We start from the raw sequence: 15955 nt of genomic DNA on the forward strand, positions 1-15955 counted from the left end.
TGTTTGGGGGCGGTATTCTCAGAACCCATCGGTTGTATTCGGCGTCTGACTTCCGGCAGACAGCGATATAGCCTCTGGAGGCAGACCCCAATTTTTTGGCATTCTGGTTTGATTTGGGCGGAGGAGGCGAATTTCCATTTCCGACTAACATTTATATATAAGTAAATATGCTTGTTCATGCTTTCATTTTCAGCAGGCTGGACTATTGTAACGGTGTCTTCACAGGCCTGAGTAAAAAAATCAATCAGGCAACTGCAGCTTGTCCAGAACGCTGCTGCCAGAGTCCTCACCAACACCAAGAGAGTGGAGCACATTACACCAGTGCTTAAGTCACTGCACTGGCTTCCTGTGTGTCAAAGGATAGACTTTAAAATCTTGTTACTTGTCTATAAAGCACTAAATGGTCTCGGGCCTAAATACATCTCTGATATACTTGTACGTTATGAAGCATCCAGACCCCTCAGATCATCTGGAACAGGTTTACTCAGTGTTCCCAGGATCAAAACCAAACAAGGTGAAGCAGCCTTTAGTTTCTATGCTCCCCGCCTGTGGAACAAACTTCCAGAATATCTGAGGTCGGCTGAAACTGTCAACTCATTTAAATCAGGGCTTAAAACATTACTATTCACTGCAGCTTACCAGTGAAGTAGATATGTAACTTATTGTTAGGATAATCTGTAGCTATTGGTTTTATATTTGTCTGCTGTTGCTTTTGCTTTATGTTTGCTTTTTAAATGCATTTTCTGCACTGTTTTTCTTGCTTTTAGCTTTTGTTTTTAATGATCTATTGTTCCTTTAATGTTTTATCTTAACGTATTTCTCTTGTAAAGCACATTGAATTGCCTTGTGTATGAATGATGCTATATAAATAAAATTGCCTTGCCTTGCTGAACCATCGCAATGGATTCAGAGTTTGCAGTGACGCCAATTATGTTCCGCCTTGTCAGTTCACCGCACGGACCGTTTAACCTGGCAACAACTGCAGCCGGCTCAAACGTGATTGGTCAATATCACGCGGACTACAAACAGCCTACAACCAGAAACCAAGGCTCTTCCGCTCTTCTTTGGAGATCTCCGGGGTTTGCCTACAGACTGCATTCACTGAATGCAGAGTCTGTATAGAGACTACAAGTCCACTAATTAATAGTTGTACAATTTGTCTATTTTATCTATCCACTCTTCATAAAGAACAAACTTGTCTGGGCAAAAAGGACCTGGCAGCAGGTGAAATAAAATACAAGAACATTTTCCAGGCTGGTAAGTGACTTTAGTGTAGACAAATGAGGCGATGAGGAAAGGTGTTTGCTGACATATTGAATGTCTGTATGATTGCAGCAGTCAAAAAAAATCCAGCCTGTGGCCCTTTGCTGCATGTCATCCCCCTCTTTCTTTTCAGCTTACCTGTCCTGTGCATTAAAGGCAAAATGCTGAAAAAAATATCTTTAAAAATAAAAAAAGGCCTATAAAACTGGCACGGGGGGCGGCCCGCCCAGCCAGGACCTGACCACAGCAGAGGAGCTGGCACTTGATTTGAATAAAGTGAGGCCAGTGATGGAGGGGATCCAGAGAGGGACGGTGACAGACTCAGTCCCTGCAACAGAAACTGGCTGCTTCATACAAGGTACACATTGCAGTACTACTGCACATGGAAGACAATCAAAAATATTATACCGTCTGACTTTGGATTTCATTGCAGTGTCTGGGGACACACTTCTACTTCTGGAGCCACCAGAAGATGATCTGGCTCGTACTGTACATTTTATTGAAATCACAGGCTTGGCATGTCCTGTCAAAATTCTAAATACATGTTCTCTTGGTACATGTATGTATATGGCAGGGGGAAGGCACATCTGCAGCTGTAGAATGCACATCTGCAGATGAGGAGACGGTGTCACTGGACTCCAGAAGGCTTGAGGTATCATGTCAATTTTGTGGAAATATCCTGCTTATTTAGTCCATAATGGATATGAAGTCAGTGATGTGGTGCTAATAGAAGATGTTATGTGTGTAACAGGACCCAGACACTGCACAGCCTCAGAAGCAGCCTGGTAACATTGTAAGTATTGGCTAAAGTAAATCTACATTATGCACAGATCCTGCTGTGCTAACTGACATTTCTTTTACAGAATTCACAAACTGTCAGAGCTCTATATGGAAAACATCCTGTGAGACAGATAGAGCTGGCAGAGGTAAAAATTCAAGTGGAGAAAAGAAAGCTGCAAGAAATGGAGATTGATCTTGAAGTTAAAAGAAGGACCCTTGTGAAACTGGACCTAGAAATCCAGAAATTAGAAAGTGACGTGAGTATTTCAGTGCACACTGTAACCATATCTGTAATACAGTGTATTAATAGTTGTTACCTTTGCTTTCTATTTCAGGTTCCAAGCAGACTCCCTTTTTCATGAATGTGTGGTATACCATTGATTTGGTGAAGTGGAATTCAAAAGATAACCACACACTGTGTGCTACCAATGCCAGATAAAATGCACATACACAGCAAAAAGTAACCTACAAGATCCTTTATTGAAGAGAGGCTAAATTTGTTGATTTAACCTAAGTGGAAAAGTGATGCAACATATTTAGAAAAAACATGGAAATGATGTACAACACATGAATTTGTCACAGGATTGACAGTAAAACTACCAGATGAATCACTCGGATAAATCTTAGCCTGGTTGTTAGCCTGGTCTGGAGCAGGCTAGCTGCAGAGAATAAATCGCCATAGTAACTGGGTTAAATTTGACCTGCTTTCATGCAACTGACTTGAGGCTAAATTCAGCCAGGATAACCAACATATCCCGGCTTAATCCCTTAGCTTGGTTTTGTGCAATACCCCTCAGGTCAGGCTGAGCATCAAACGAAAGGTTTAAAGGTCAATTACAACACGGCTGGATCACTGATTGCAATCAGCCACACAGTGTTTCAGGTCCCTGTGGGGCCACACAGGATCATCAGGGCCCTGACTGAGCAAACTATTTACTGCCTCAATCTCACGAACACACTGAAACGTATTGGAGTGTTTTCTAAATTCATTATCACTTAATGGTCTAGTGTGAAGGATTTAAAGGGATTTAGTGGCTTGTAGCAGTGGGGATGTCAGATTGTAAACAGGTGTAATAGTACTCATTGTTTTCTGGAGGTTTGTTTTTACCAGCAGCTGAATTATCCACAGAGGTCTCTTCCTCTACAAAACAAACTGAACCAGTGATTCACACCTGTAAAAACACTGAATAAAACTGTTCCACATTAAAAATTAACATTACTCCAAAGCCACTGGGCATGACAGAGAGGAGCAACTCGCCCAAGTAACCATCGTCCTTCACCTGGGAGGGCAGTGCTTGCTTCCCCTAAGATTGTAAAGACTGGGTTTGTTTTCCTAAACCCAGCCACATGTGTGTTGGAAAAACATAACCACGTGAGTTTGTTGTTGAAGGGAAAAATTGTCCATTCGCGGTATTGTGCCGAAAGAGACTGTTTGGAAAAGATACAAAACTGACAATGCTTGTAACAGGCAGAACTTGACAATGTCAACAACCAACACAAACTGAATAAATCCAAATGTCAGCACTCACAAATATCATATATATCAGTCTTTTAATAACGCACAGCAGTATCACAAACGGACGCATTTCAGCACTTGGCTTTCCTCAACGTTAATGCACAAAGTGGGTATAGCCCACATATCTAACAGCCGGGACCTTGCTGAATCACTCCAGCTGGCATGAATCAGTCAATCATCCAATCGGACCCAAAGATCCACAGAACAAGATATAAAGACAATACAAAGAGTGGCCAGTTATTGTTAGTATGTAAGGCAAGGCAAGGCAATTTTATTTATATAGCACCATTCATACACAAGGCAATTCAATGTGCTTTACAAGGGAAATACGTTAAGATAAAACATTAAAGGAACAATATATCATTAAAAACAAAAGCTAAAAGCAAGAAAAACAGTGCAGAAAATGCATTTAAAAAGCAAACATAAAGCAAAAGCAACAGCAGACAAATATAAAAACAATAGCTACAGATTGACCAGCCTTGTTCCAACTGGAATATTCATAGGATGACATCCTGCTTACTAGCCACATATTTTCCTGTTGTATTTTGAGCTATCTGGGCCAGGCCCACAGTCTCCAGTGGCACACTGCAGGTGATCCACTTACATTTTTGTATATTTTTTGATTTTATACCTATTATTAATTATGTCTTGATGAGGTAGATTAGATACTAGTCTGGCTACTGTCTTACATGACACTGAACTTTGAAAGAGAGATGTTTGTTTCCTGTATTATTCCATAGCTGGGTATCAGCATGTGCACATGTTACCTTTAGAGGAATTACACTTTTTTCATGTCATTATTTTGTTTCTATCTGGATGTTTACATATGTATTTATACTTGATCTGTTCAATATTTTGTTGATCAGTCACTGTTGAGATAGTCTTTGACGTACTAAGGATAGTCATCTGATTATTTTAATTTTAATTTAATTGGATTGTAGGCTTTTTATATCTTGTTCTGTGGATCTTTGGGTCCGATTGGATGATTGACTGCTTCATGCCAGCTGGAGTGATTCAGCAAGGTCCCGGCTGTTAGATATGTGGGCTATACCCACTTTGTGCATTAACATTGAGGAAAGCCAAGTGCTGAAATGCGTCCGTTTGTGATACTGCTGTGCGTTATTAAACTTTTGTTATATAGATTTTCCACCATTTTGAATTTTTTGAAAAACACTTCAAATGGATCTCTTCCTAGGAAGTTTGAGCGATCTGCATGAAACTGGGTGAACATAATCTAGGGACCAATATCTAAAGTTCCCTCTTGGCAAAAGTTGGAAAACTTCCTAAAACTGAGCTTCTATAAGGCAATGAATATTGCGGAGGGCGTGGCTCATCACATAAAGGTGTATAACATCTCAAGGGTTTCACCCATCACCACGCAACTTTGTAGGCATATGACCACACATAATCTGAGGGGACCCCTCCATTAATGACCCCATCAAACAAAATGGGGGCGCTAGAGAGCTCATTTCTTATCTAGGCCTAACCGCCATATGGATTTTTACTAAACTTGGTAGATATGTAGAACAGGACGCCTCAAGGTGACTGGAGAAATTTAACTCTAATTGGCAACTGGGTGGCGCTATAACAACAGAAAAATGCTTAAAAATGGCTAAAATGTGACCGATCGCTGTGGCTCCCCCTGTGGACCAATGTTGTTGTTTTTTTTCTAATTTTTGGTATGACTAAGTCATGGTATTGTGTGCTGTACTCAATGGGGACTAGTATATTCCATTTTATAATCCATTTCTGCCAATATATCCCGTTAAATCCTACACACTGGACCTTTAACATGCTTGTAATGATCTGGTGTACTGGGGGTGGAGGTGTTGGAGGATGGTGGGAATAAAGCTGCATTAAAAAAAATAATGTCAATACCAATCACATTTAAAGAACACATTAAAGTCAGTTGTATTTAACCCTCTCTGAGTCTCTAAGAAACCAAACAGATGTAACATGTTTTCAGCATATCCCACTCAGACTCAAATCCACTCCGCTGATGTCTGTTGTCTCTTGATCTCTGTATTTAAATAAAAGTAATACAGTCACACCCTGCGCACTCAGACATGTTGGTCCATTTTGGTTTATTCAATCACGAGACTACAAGCAATGCAGCAGCATGCCTTGGAAGCTTTGGAAGGCTTTCATTTCCTCTCTCGTGAATTATCCCTGTTTTGGAATGAAACTCCTCATGTGGCCTTAAGTTGTTTCTTATTCTTCTTTTGAAAAGAGCCACCCTGTGGGGTTTGATTTAAATCTTGACATGCAATAAATGAAATACAAACAATTTGGAAAGTGTACTTTGATTTTCGTGCATGAAAGCAGAACTCACTTTGTTATGATTTGCAGGAGATTATTTGGAGTCCCTGCAGGTTTCCTTATTAAACAGTAACATCCGTGAGGCTGTAAGGGGTTTCTCCTTTTTCCAGAATGTCTAATTTTTCAGAGTAATCATTGAGTGAAAGTTGTGTTTCCAAATACTTTGCAGATTAGAATTTATATTCACTTGTGGCACCGTAAACAGATAAAAGGCGTGCACTGTTTAGCAGCTCCAGATGTCACATTATATACGTGACACAGACGTTAAAACTGTCGGGCTAATTTATCCTCCTGAAGTCGTCCCCCCCAAATTTGCCTCTCCTCTTTTAAAGTTACCTCAGTGACTGGAATAGGTAAACTTCCTCAGCTCTCAGATTCCTTGGTCTGATGTTCTAAGGTCCGTCTCAAGAGAGAAAGGTCGAGACACGCGGGAGTATTATCCTTGTTTGACCTCTGACCTTGCTACGGGCGATTTCTTGAATCGTAAAAAGGAAGATTTGGTAGGTGACCTTACGCTCTGTAGAGGAGAAGTCCAGAGTGTGAAGACCACTTTATTGTAGCTGACTTCTGAGTGTAACATGGGACACTAAAGAGCACTGCCTGTAAAGATTTTATTACTGCTATAACTTTATATAAGCATGTTGATGGTGGCACAATATATTTTAAAGCTGCTACATGGGTGGATCTACCAGGGTGGCATCCCTGTAAGAAAGCCTTACCACCCCTGCTGCCACCCCAGTTGGCAGCAATGAATTCAAAGAAAAGTTATGGCCAATTTGACATTTACAAGCATGAATCTCCAATGTCTGACAGCAGTGAATGCAGCACGAGATAACACCAGAGCTGCAAGAGACTGCTTTGTTTGGAAAACTGAGTGAAGCCAGGAGTCGCGAAGAAAGAGGTAAAAACTGATTAACCATCTATCAAGAAATGAAATAATGAGAGCACAGTGCCAGTATAGTTGCGATGCTGATTTTGAAGACAAGGTGCAAGGAGAGAGAGAAGGGCAACAGAAACGTGACACAGATAGAATACAAGGCCAAGGCAACCAGGGCGCCACAGCGGTGAAGATATGGAGGAGGGAGAGCATCACGGAGACGAGGAGGGAGAAAGCGAGAGACAAGACAACGTGCAGGGCTCAGACAGTGAAAGGGAAAGGAGAGTGCCTGAGCCATCACCAACGATCTCCAGTCGAGCTGGTCCACATGGTATGGAAATTGTTGCTGCATTTAAGAAGAATAAGAAGAAATGACAAAAACGGACATTTTGCTATAAGGTGCATTTAAGAGACATTGCTTAGACTTCTTCAAATAAATATAAATATTCATGTTTGCTTAAATATGAATAATTGGGGAAACTTATAAGTGTGAAAGTGTGATAAGATGGGGACAGAGTTTTAATATTTTGTGTACAATGTATTGTAGATCGATTGCTCAGATTAAATTCCAAAATTAAATTATAGCTGCTGCACAGTGATGGGTCAGGTCCAGGCATTTTTAGGCAATTCTGAGCAACAAGCAGAAGAATTGGAAGACATTTAGGAATTTAGCAACACAATCTGCCTTTTGCATCAGCTGAGGCTTGAACTCACAAACTCTGAGACTAAGAATCAATTTCTATCTCACTGAGCTAATTAGTCAGTGACAATTCATGTGTAGCTTCACAGATTAACTAAGCCAGACGTGCAGGTTTAGCAGCCGTCAATGCATGGAAAAGCAGATTTCAAACCACTGTAAAAAAATTCAGTTATCGAAACAAAAATCTGAAAATACACATATTGCATCTAGACAGCATGGAGATGTTGGTAATTTGTTTGTAACAATGATTGATTTGCTCCATACGTGAAAAACTGATGTTTAAAATTGCCATTTTTACATTGACTCCAATTGTTCACATTAGAGCAAAATTCAAAATGCTGTCAAAAATTCAGTTTTTGAGATAAAATTCTGAAATTTGCCACACATCATCTACCATGACTCTAGAATTTTGTCTTTTTTTCATGAACATTGAAGATTTATTTAGCATGTATATGTTTACAGTACCGTTTACAGGTGAATATGGACCAGTGGATTCACTCTGTCACTGTATCCAACAGGTCAGTGTGTGGATGCAAAACAACTTTCTCCAGCTAAATTCAGACAAGACTGAAGTCATCGTATTTGGTCCACAGAAACAAAGATAAAGTGTCAGCAGTCACCTCCAGTCTCTCTCTCTAAAACCTACAAATCAGGTTAGAAATCTCGGGGTAATAATGGACTCAGACTTGAACTTTAACAGCCACATCAAATCAATAACATCAGCAGCTTTTTACCATCTAAAAAACATTGCCAAAATCAAAGGTACAGTGTCTAAACCTGACTTGGAGAGACTTATCCATGCATTTGTCTCTAGTAGGTTAGACTACTGTAACGGCCTGCTCACTGGCCTCTCCAAACGGGCTGTAAGACAGCTGCAGTACATCCAGAATGCTGCTGCTCGGGTCCTGACCAGAACCAGGAAGTATGAGCAAATTAGTCCTGTGCTCAGGTCTCTACACTGGCTTCCTGTGGCTCAGAGAATAGACTTTAAAGCAGCTCTGCTTGTGTACAAGTCTCTCCACGGCCTAGCATCAAAGTACATCTCTGACATGTTAGTGCCATATGAACCATCTCGGACTCTGAGGACCTCAGGGACCGGCCTCCTGCTGGTGCCCAGAGTCAGGACTAAACATGGGGAATCAGGATTCCAGTTTTATGCAGCTAAAATCTGGAACAGTCTTTCTGAAGATGTGAGACAGACCTCTACTCTGACAATGTTCAAATCTAGGCTCAAAACAGCTCTATTTCACTGTGCATACGACTGAAAGGATCTTATCTGCACTCTTCTCTTTTAAAGTTCATTTTATAATGATTATTTATGTTTTTATTTTGTATTGTGATTTTAATGCATTTTCTTGTTCTGTAAAGCACTTTGAATTACTTTGTGTACGAATTGTGCTCTACAAATAAACTTGCCTTGCCTTGCCTTGCCTAGGCTCAATTTTTGATAAATCAAAAACTCTGAGAAATGTAGTTTTTGTAGGACAGTCTGAAGATGCTCTGTAGCATGTTTGGTGTCAATGGAGCACAAATTGTGGGAGGAGATAGGTTTAAGAAGTTTTACAGTTTTTGAAAAAAAAAAAAAAAACAGAGTGATGAACTTCATAATTTTTAATAGGTTTAAATGTTAAAAGTTTCTTCAGTATTGGGGCTACAGTTTGATGAAAATTGTGAAGTTGTAGCACGTATGGTTGATTTGTTGTGAATTTTCAAAGTTTTGAACTTGCTGTAGCGCCACCATCAGGACTAATGGCTTGAGTTTACAGCTGAGGATATCTGGCTTGAGACTGGACCTTTGTGCAAAGTTTGGTGAGTTTTCACCCATGAGAAGTATGATTTTCTCGGAAGAAGAAGAATACCTAGGATTACAATAGTGTCCTGGCAGCTTAGCTGCCCGGACCCTAACAAATGAACCTAAAAAATACTCTCCCAGGCTAAAATGTTAGTGTGTGTGTGTGTGTGTGTGTTAACAGTCTCATGGTTAGAACTAATGAATGACAGTTCCAAATTGATTGTTTTAACTAGTTGTTATATTGTATAATTACTTAAGATGTAATGCAGTTTGAATCTTTCCTCCCCTCCATCTTCTAGACGTATCCAAGTCCAGGCGTGAGGTGCCAGTGCAGCCAGTGCGACAGAGTTTCCCTAAGACCCTCCAGGGAGGAGCCAGGAGAATTGTTCAAGCTACTGAGGGACAAATGGGGAGAATGTGTGTTCTGAGTAAACAATAAAAGCGATGTCCAGTACCTTGTTTGAGTGCCGTGACCCATTTATTTCCACACTGTATTTATGCTCACCTTAGTACAGCTCAGTCCATAGATCTTCATGGGTAAGTTTTTCTTTGGATAATTTCTTCTTGTACAAATGCTGCCTGCAACGCTGCCACTCTGACACAGTCAAAAACTGTTTGCTTCCCCTCTCACACATCTACCACTTACCACCTGTGTCTTACCTTAATGCCTTTCCTGTGATAATGCCCCACCTACAGTAGTGTTACCATACTTCTATCTCCTGTTAAGTGAGATCACATTGTATGGTCACTTATTCCTAATATGAACTGTTTCACATGAAACCTCAAATGCAAGACATTGATTGCATGAGATTAAGTTTGTCTGTATGAGTTTGTAAATGGCAGCCCGTACTCTTATGTAGTGTGAACATAGTATTTCTCATCAAACTGTGATAACTGTGATTAAATTCAGTACATATACGTCTGCCATATGTTGCCACCCCTCAAAAATTCCTGCCCCCCTCTCACCACCCCATAAATATTTTTCTAGATCCGCCCCTGAAGCTGCAATAATCCAGAATAGTAATATTAACAGACAACTGTAATGCTTGTTGCTCATGGCAGCAACACACAAGGAATTATTATTATTATCATTATCATTATTATTAATGATTGCTATGCAGTTTTATGCAACGCGATCATTAGCATCAGTTACTGGTGAGGCATTTCCTGTACACAAAACATGTCATTCACCAAATTCACCTGTATGCGTAACACCGTAGTGAAGTTCCCGTCCCACCAAGGATGAGATAGCAATAACAGGTAGGCTATCACAAGTGCAAGAGAACCAATGTTCTCCATGAAAACAGTAGAAATTTACTGTTGTAAAATCTCTTTCAGTGCAGTGAATGTCTAAACCTCTTTCCTTGACTAAGGACACCTTCTAAAAAAATTCTGTGCAACACCCTTATGTATGTGCCTTAGCTAAGGAAAAAACTAAACCTTAAGTGTCATACTTAGGGAGCAAATTTAAGATGCTTTGCGTAACCAGCGCTTGGATCTTAAATTAGTGGGGAAAAAGATAAGCATACACTGATAGGCGCTGGGCTAGTGGCCCATCTGCAATGCATCACACAGCGTTGGAGAGACACCGATTTTCAACGTGAAACTGCGTTAGTCAGTGTTTATACCTGTTTCAGTGTCTGGTTGTGTTTGTTTTGGAGAGGAGGAGACCTCTGTGGATGACTCAGATCCCTGTAAAAACCTCCTGAATGTCTGGATCAGATAAAGGCAGCCAGCAGCTCGTCTGCAATGGATTGAACAGCGTCTGCGAAATGCTTATTGCACATGAAACTGCTTTTCTTTAAGTGACATTACAGGCACCAATATGACCTAAATTAAAAAGTTGGTACTCTTGACAGCACAAATTCAGATAACCTACTGAAGCAGCACCATCCTCCTGCAGGGAGAAACAGCAGCAAAACAAATGCTCCCATGTTCCAAATGGGCTTAAAATCTGTAACAACCGTGGGACACATCTTGCCTCGCTGCATGTCAGCATTGAAACTATTCCACTGTAGTCCAGTGATCTACCTGGTTCAGGCTGTCACAGTGATGCCCTGATGCCAGGTTTGATATTAGTACAGTTTGTAATGTAGGGTGACCAGGACCTGTAGAGCACCGTTCATCCTGGGCTTAACTTTATGTTCAATACTTCATCAAGTATCAGGAAGTCCACGGCTGGAGGAGGCTGCTGGTAAGTTGAGTTGGAGTTGAATCAGAATCTATGTCTAGCTACTGACTGTCTAACGGGGAAAACAGCGAGAGTCCCAGGGCAGCTATATCTATCAGTGATGGCTGAATTTAAACCACACTTAAGGGTTGGAGGGTGGGCACTACACCTCTGTGACTAGGGCAAAGCAACAGCGATTAGCTAGCCAGTGGGATACACACACGCACTATATGTGTGCACTGCCAGACCAGCTTACTGCAACAAACAACAGAGAAACTCAGATTACAACACACAGAGGTAATGTGATTTTATTCTCTGGGGTCCCCTCGAACGCAGCCGCAAAACGCCGATATCCTTAGTCCAAAAAGCCAAATCCATTTCCGTAATCCTAGTCTGTAACACACTGTAAACTGTAATCACTGTTGTCTCTGATCTCGTGCCTACTCCCACAAACCAGATGCACCTGCTCTTCCCCCTTTTATAACCTCCCAGACGAGGCCGCCCCGCCCTCCCCAGCAAAACTAATGTGAAATGCAAAGTAAATACTAGTTTAAAAAAGTTATACTTTTGTATTTCTCTATCCAAAAGCATTTTTCTGCACCTTATTTTGAAGATACAAGTCTGATCTCAGAGGAGTTGGACAAGATGTTCAGCATAACGTTGCAATTAAAAAAAACCTAAGACGAGATAACTCGTCTTTGGCAGTGAAAGCGTTAAATATGGATCCGGATACAGACGGAGCCTTCTGTCCGTGCTCCGCAATTATTTCGTCCGTATTTCTGCACGTTTCCATAAAGCTTACGGATACAGGCCAAATGGAGCAGTACCACCAGAAACCGTGGGGGCAGTGTTGCTGTCACTACCCGATAAGTAGCTCTAGTGAGACACGAAGAAGAAATAACAATAGCGGAACTTTTGGAGGAAAGGTTTGTGCGAGTTAGTTAGAAACTATAAACATCTCTATGATGTTACTTCTCCTGGACACCGGGATAAACACATGCTACAGAACAGCTGGGAGGAGACTGGAAGGGAATTAAATGTGAGTTGGTTGGTAGCGAAGGAGAAGTGGAGGTCTGTGCGAGACAGATTTGTTGGAGCCCACAACAAGTCCATGAGCAAACAGAGTGGGGATGCTGCTGATGGGGTGGATCCACCAATTCTTCAGCGTCTGGGATGGCTCAAGGCTTATATAAATCATTGAGCAACGGCGACCAACTACCCAAATAATGACATGGTAAGGATTCATAAACTTTTGACTCTGGGCTGCCCCCTGATGGATATATTGGTTAACATCCATGCCAACATAAAAAACACATGGAAGTATGTGGGCAGTGCTGGTAACATCGTTTGAAACGGACGTATATATTTTCGTACATAAAGGGAGTATAAATGGGCCTTAATAAGGTCCTGTGTTTTTGCTTGTTTGTATGAGTCATAAATGCTTGGTGTATTTTGGATTTGTCCATTTGTTCCTGTTCCCACCATTGTCATTGGGCAATGCCACCTCTTATGCTAGTCAATTAGCCAGTGTGTCTCACCTACCTGTTGGTTTGTTTACACCTGAGGGGTGTACCATGAATCAAGTTCGGCAGGGCCAGGCTTTCTTTGCCTCAGCTGGCTCGACAAACCAGAGATAACAGGTCCGCAAAGGTGGTTATCTACTTATCTACAGCTTTCAAACTGACATTGTTTGGCAGCAAATCATATCACCATGATAGGTGTCGTCCTAACGCTTTATGAACTAGCATCACCTGTCTGTGTGTCATACTGCTGCTGCAGGCGCCATCCAGCCAACCGGTGGTGTGTCCACCACGAAAGGTTATGCCCAGCCACAATACAAACTGATGCCGCCTGGCAGTGTAATGTATCACCACAAGAGGTAACTTTTGCCATCAGTGTCTGACACTGAAAGCACAACACAGCGGTATCTGACAACTTTGGAATGAGAATGGGCCGGATCAATGTATAGAAAAAGAGTTGCCTGGTTGAATGGTACTGTCCAACATTTAGCCGAAGAATCAAAGGTCCTGATATCCCGTTGGAAACTGACCTGGCACAAAGGTCGTCCAGGATGCACCATCAGCTGGGGCCCATTCTTCATCTTTTTCTTGACGTTTACATTCTAAAATGTCGACCTGGCTAGCTAGCAGAAGTCTTCTGTTACGCATTTAATGCTATTGGACTTCTGGGTCAAAGCCTGGGGCAGAAACTGTGGAACATGCGCAGAACATCTCGGCCAGTAATTCAGTTCCCAGTCGCATTATCTGGGTGTGTTGGTTCGACTTTGAGAAATTCGATTTAGCATAATTTCTTTCAGACTAAAACATTTACATGGATTTTAAAAGTCTGGTTTTAGTCACACGAACACAATAAATCAATTTTCTCTAATGTCATGTAAACACACTGACTCTTGGCTGAGTGGTCGATGTGTATTTGAGATGCACTGTGAGACTCTCCACATTTCGTGAGCACCTGACATTATTCTGCCTCTCATGATATATTGAGATAATTTCTGTGATGTATTTCCTTTTTATGGTATACTTTAAATTATTATGTACAGTATTTCTTGGATTAGCCCACATTTCAAATCTGCTCTAAAACATTCTTGAAGAGCTTTTCTCTGCATGGGTTTGTTTTTTCAGCAGCAGAACACATTTGGATCAGTTAGAGCCAGTCTTCTTTTTTGTTACAGATATGTGTTGGAAAAACTTTACATTACATCCGTGTGTGTTCCTCATAAATGAACTGGCAGCAGTAGATCCTGACAGAGTCAGAGGGTCCAGAGACTGAGAGTTACAGCAGGCAACAGACAAACACTCTTTCCCAGAGGCTTTGCAGCAGAGCTGACATTTTAATTGCTGCTTATAGCTTAATTTTGAAGAGTTGCAGCACAACTTAGAAATTAAAAAACAGATGTTTCTGTCCAAGCTGTAAGCATGATTTTCTTGCCATGCCAATACGCCCCATTAAACATAACGTTTTGCTTTATTGGTTGAAGTTGACATTGTAACTTTTCTTTATGGAGTTGTCTGCATAGCATTTACCATTGCATTGCACCATAACATTTTACCCAAGTAGGACTGTTTGACTGAACCCAGCAGTTCAATAAAGTCTTTCAGTATCACATGAATACATAAAGTATTCAATATAAATGCAATTAAAACACAATTCAAAGTTTTTGTAGTCTGTCATTGATGGAGGTCATCAGGGGTGGACTGGCCATCTGGACTGATTACGCAAACTGGCTTTGCGAGGTCATTGTATCATGAGCCTATGTCAAGTTTGACATATGTATATACACATACATACATATACTGTACATATACATATAAATATACATATATACATATATATATGGCAGGAACAGCGTACATGGGACGCCATAGACAAGTGGCTGGCATAGTGTACAGGAACATCTGCACTGAGTATGGGCTGGAAGTCCCAAGGTCACAATGGAAGACACCTCCTAAGGTGGTTGAGAATGACTGAGCTAAGATCTTGTGGGACTTCCAGATCCAGACTGACAAACTGGTGATGGCTAACCAGTGGGGCATCGTTTTGATGGACAAACAGAAGAAGGCAGTGGTGATAGATGTAGCAATCCCGAGTGACAGCAACATCAGAAAGAAGGAACACAAGAAGCTGGGAAAAAAAACCAAGGGCTAAAAGAAGAGCTAGAAAAGATGTGGGGAGTAAAGGCAACAGTGGTGCCAGTGGTAATTGGCGCACTGGGGGCTGTGACCTCCAAACTGGGAGAGTGGCTCCAGCAGATTCCTGGTACAGATTCCTGGGGCGGCAGTGGCTCAGTCCATAGGGACTTGGGTTGGGAACCAGAGGGTCGCCTGTTCGAGTCCCCGGAGCGTGGACTGGTGGCTGGAGAGGTGCCAGTTCACCTCCTGGGCACTGCCGAGGTGCCCTTGAGCAAGGCACCGAACCCCCCAACCGCTCGGGGCGCCTGACCAAAGGGCAGCCCCCTCACTCTGACATCTCTCCACTTTGTGCATGTATAGGTCCTGTTTGTACCTGTGTGTAATTGACAAGCAAGAAATGTGAAAACATTGAATTTCCCCTCAGGGGGATTAATAAAATAAATAAACTTAAACTTAATGTCTGGGGTCTCTGGGGAGTGCAGTCCTAGGAACAGATAAGATACTGAACCCTCAGACTTCCAGGGCCTCTGGGGAGAGGGTTATATATGTATGACATTTCCACCATAAACAGAAACAGAACATGCAGAAATTAGTGCATAAAAAAAATCACCAGACTGCAGGAAATGAAGTGATTGATGCTCAAAAAAGAGACCAAGAGCCCCTCTATAATATGTGTCCCCTCGAAGGTTGAAAGAAACCTACATCTTTGTATCACATGACTTGTATTTGTGCGATTGACTGTGGTGGGCTGGTCTGGGCCAAAATGCCAGGGCCAAGTTTCTGTCCTAGTCCATCTCTGGAGTTCATTACATTTCATTCACATAATTGTGGTAGTCTAACAGAGTTATATCAGAACAAAGCCATAAAGCCTAAAATGTGTGTGATCAC

This window comes from Epinephelus fuscoguttatus, linkage group LG1 (assembly GCF_011397635.1).
Source record: "Epinephelus fuscoguttatus linkage group LG1, E.fuscoguttatus.final_Chr_v1".
Classification (NCBI taxonomy): Eukaryota; Metazoa; Chordata; class Actinopteri; order Perciformes; family Serranidae; genus Epinephelus; species Epinephelus fuscoguttatus.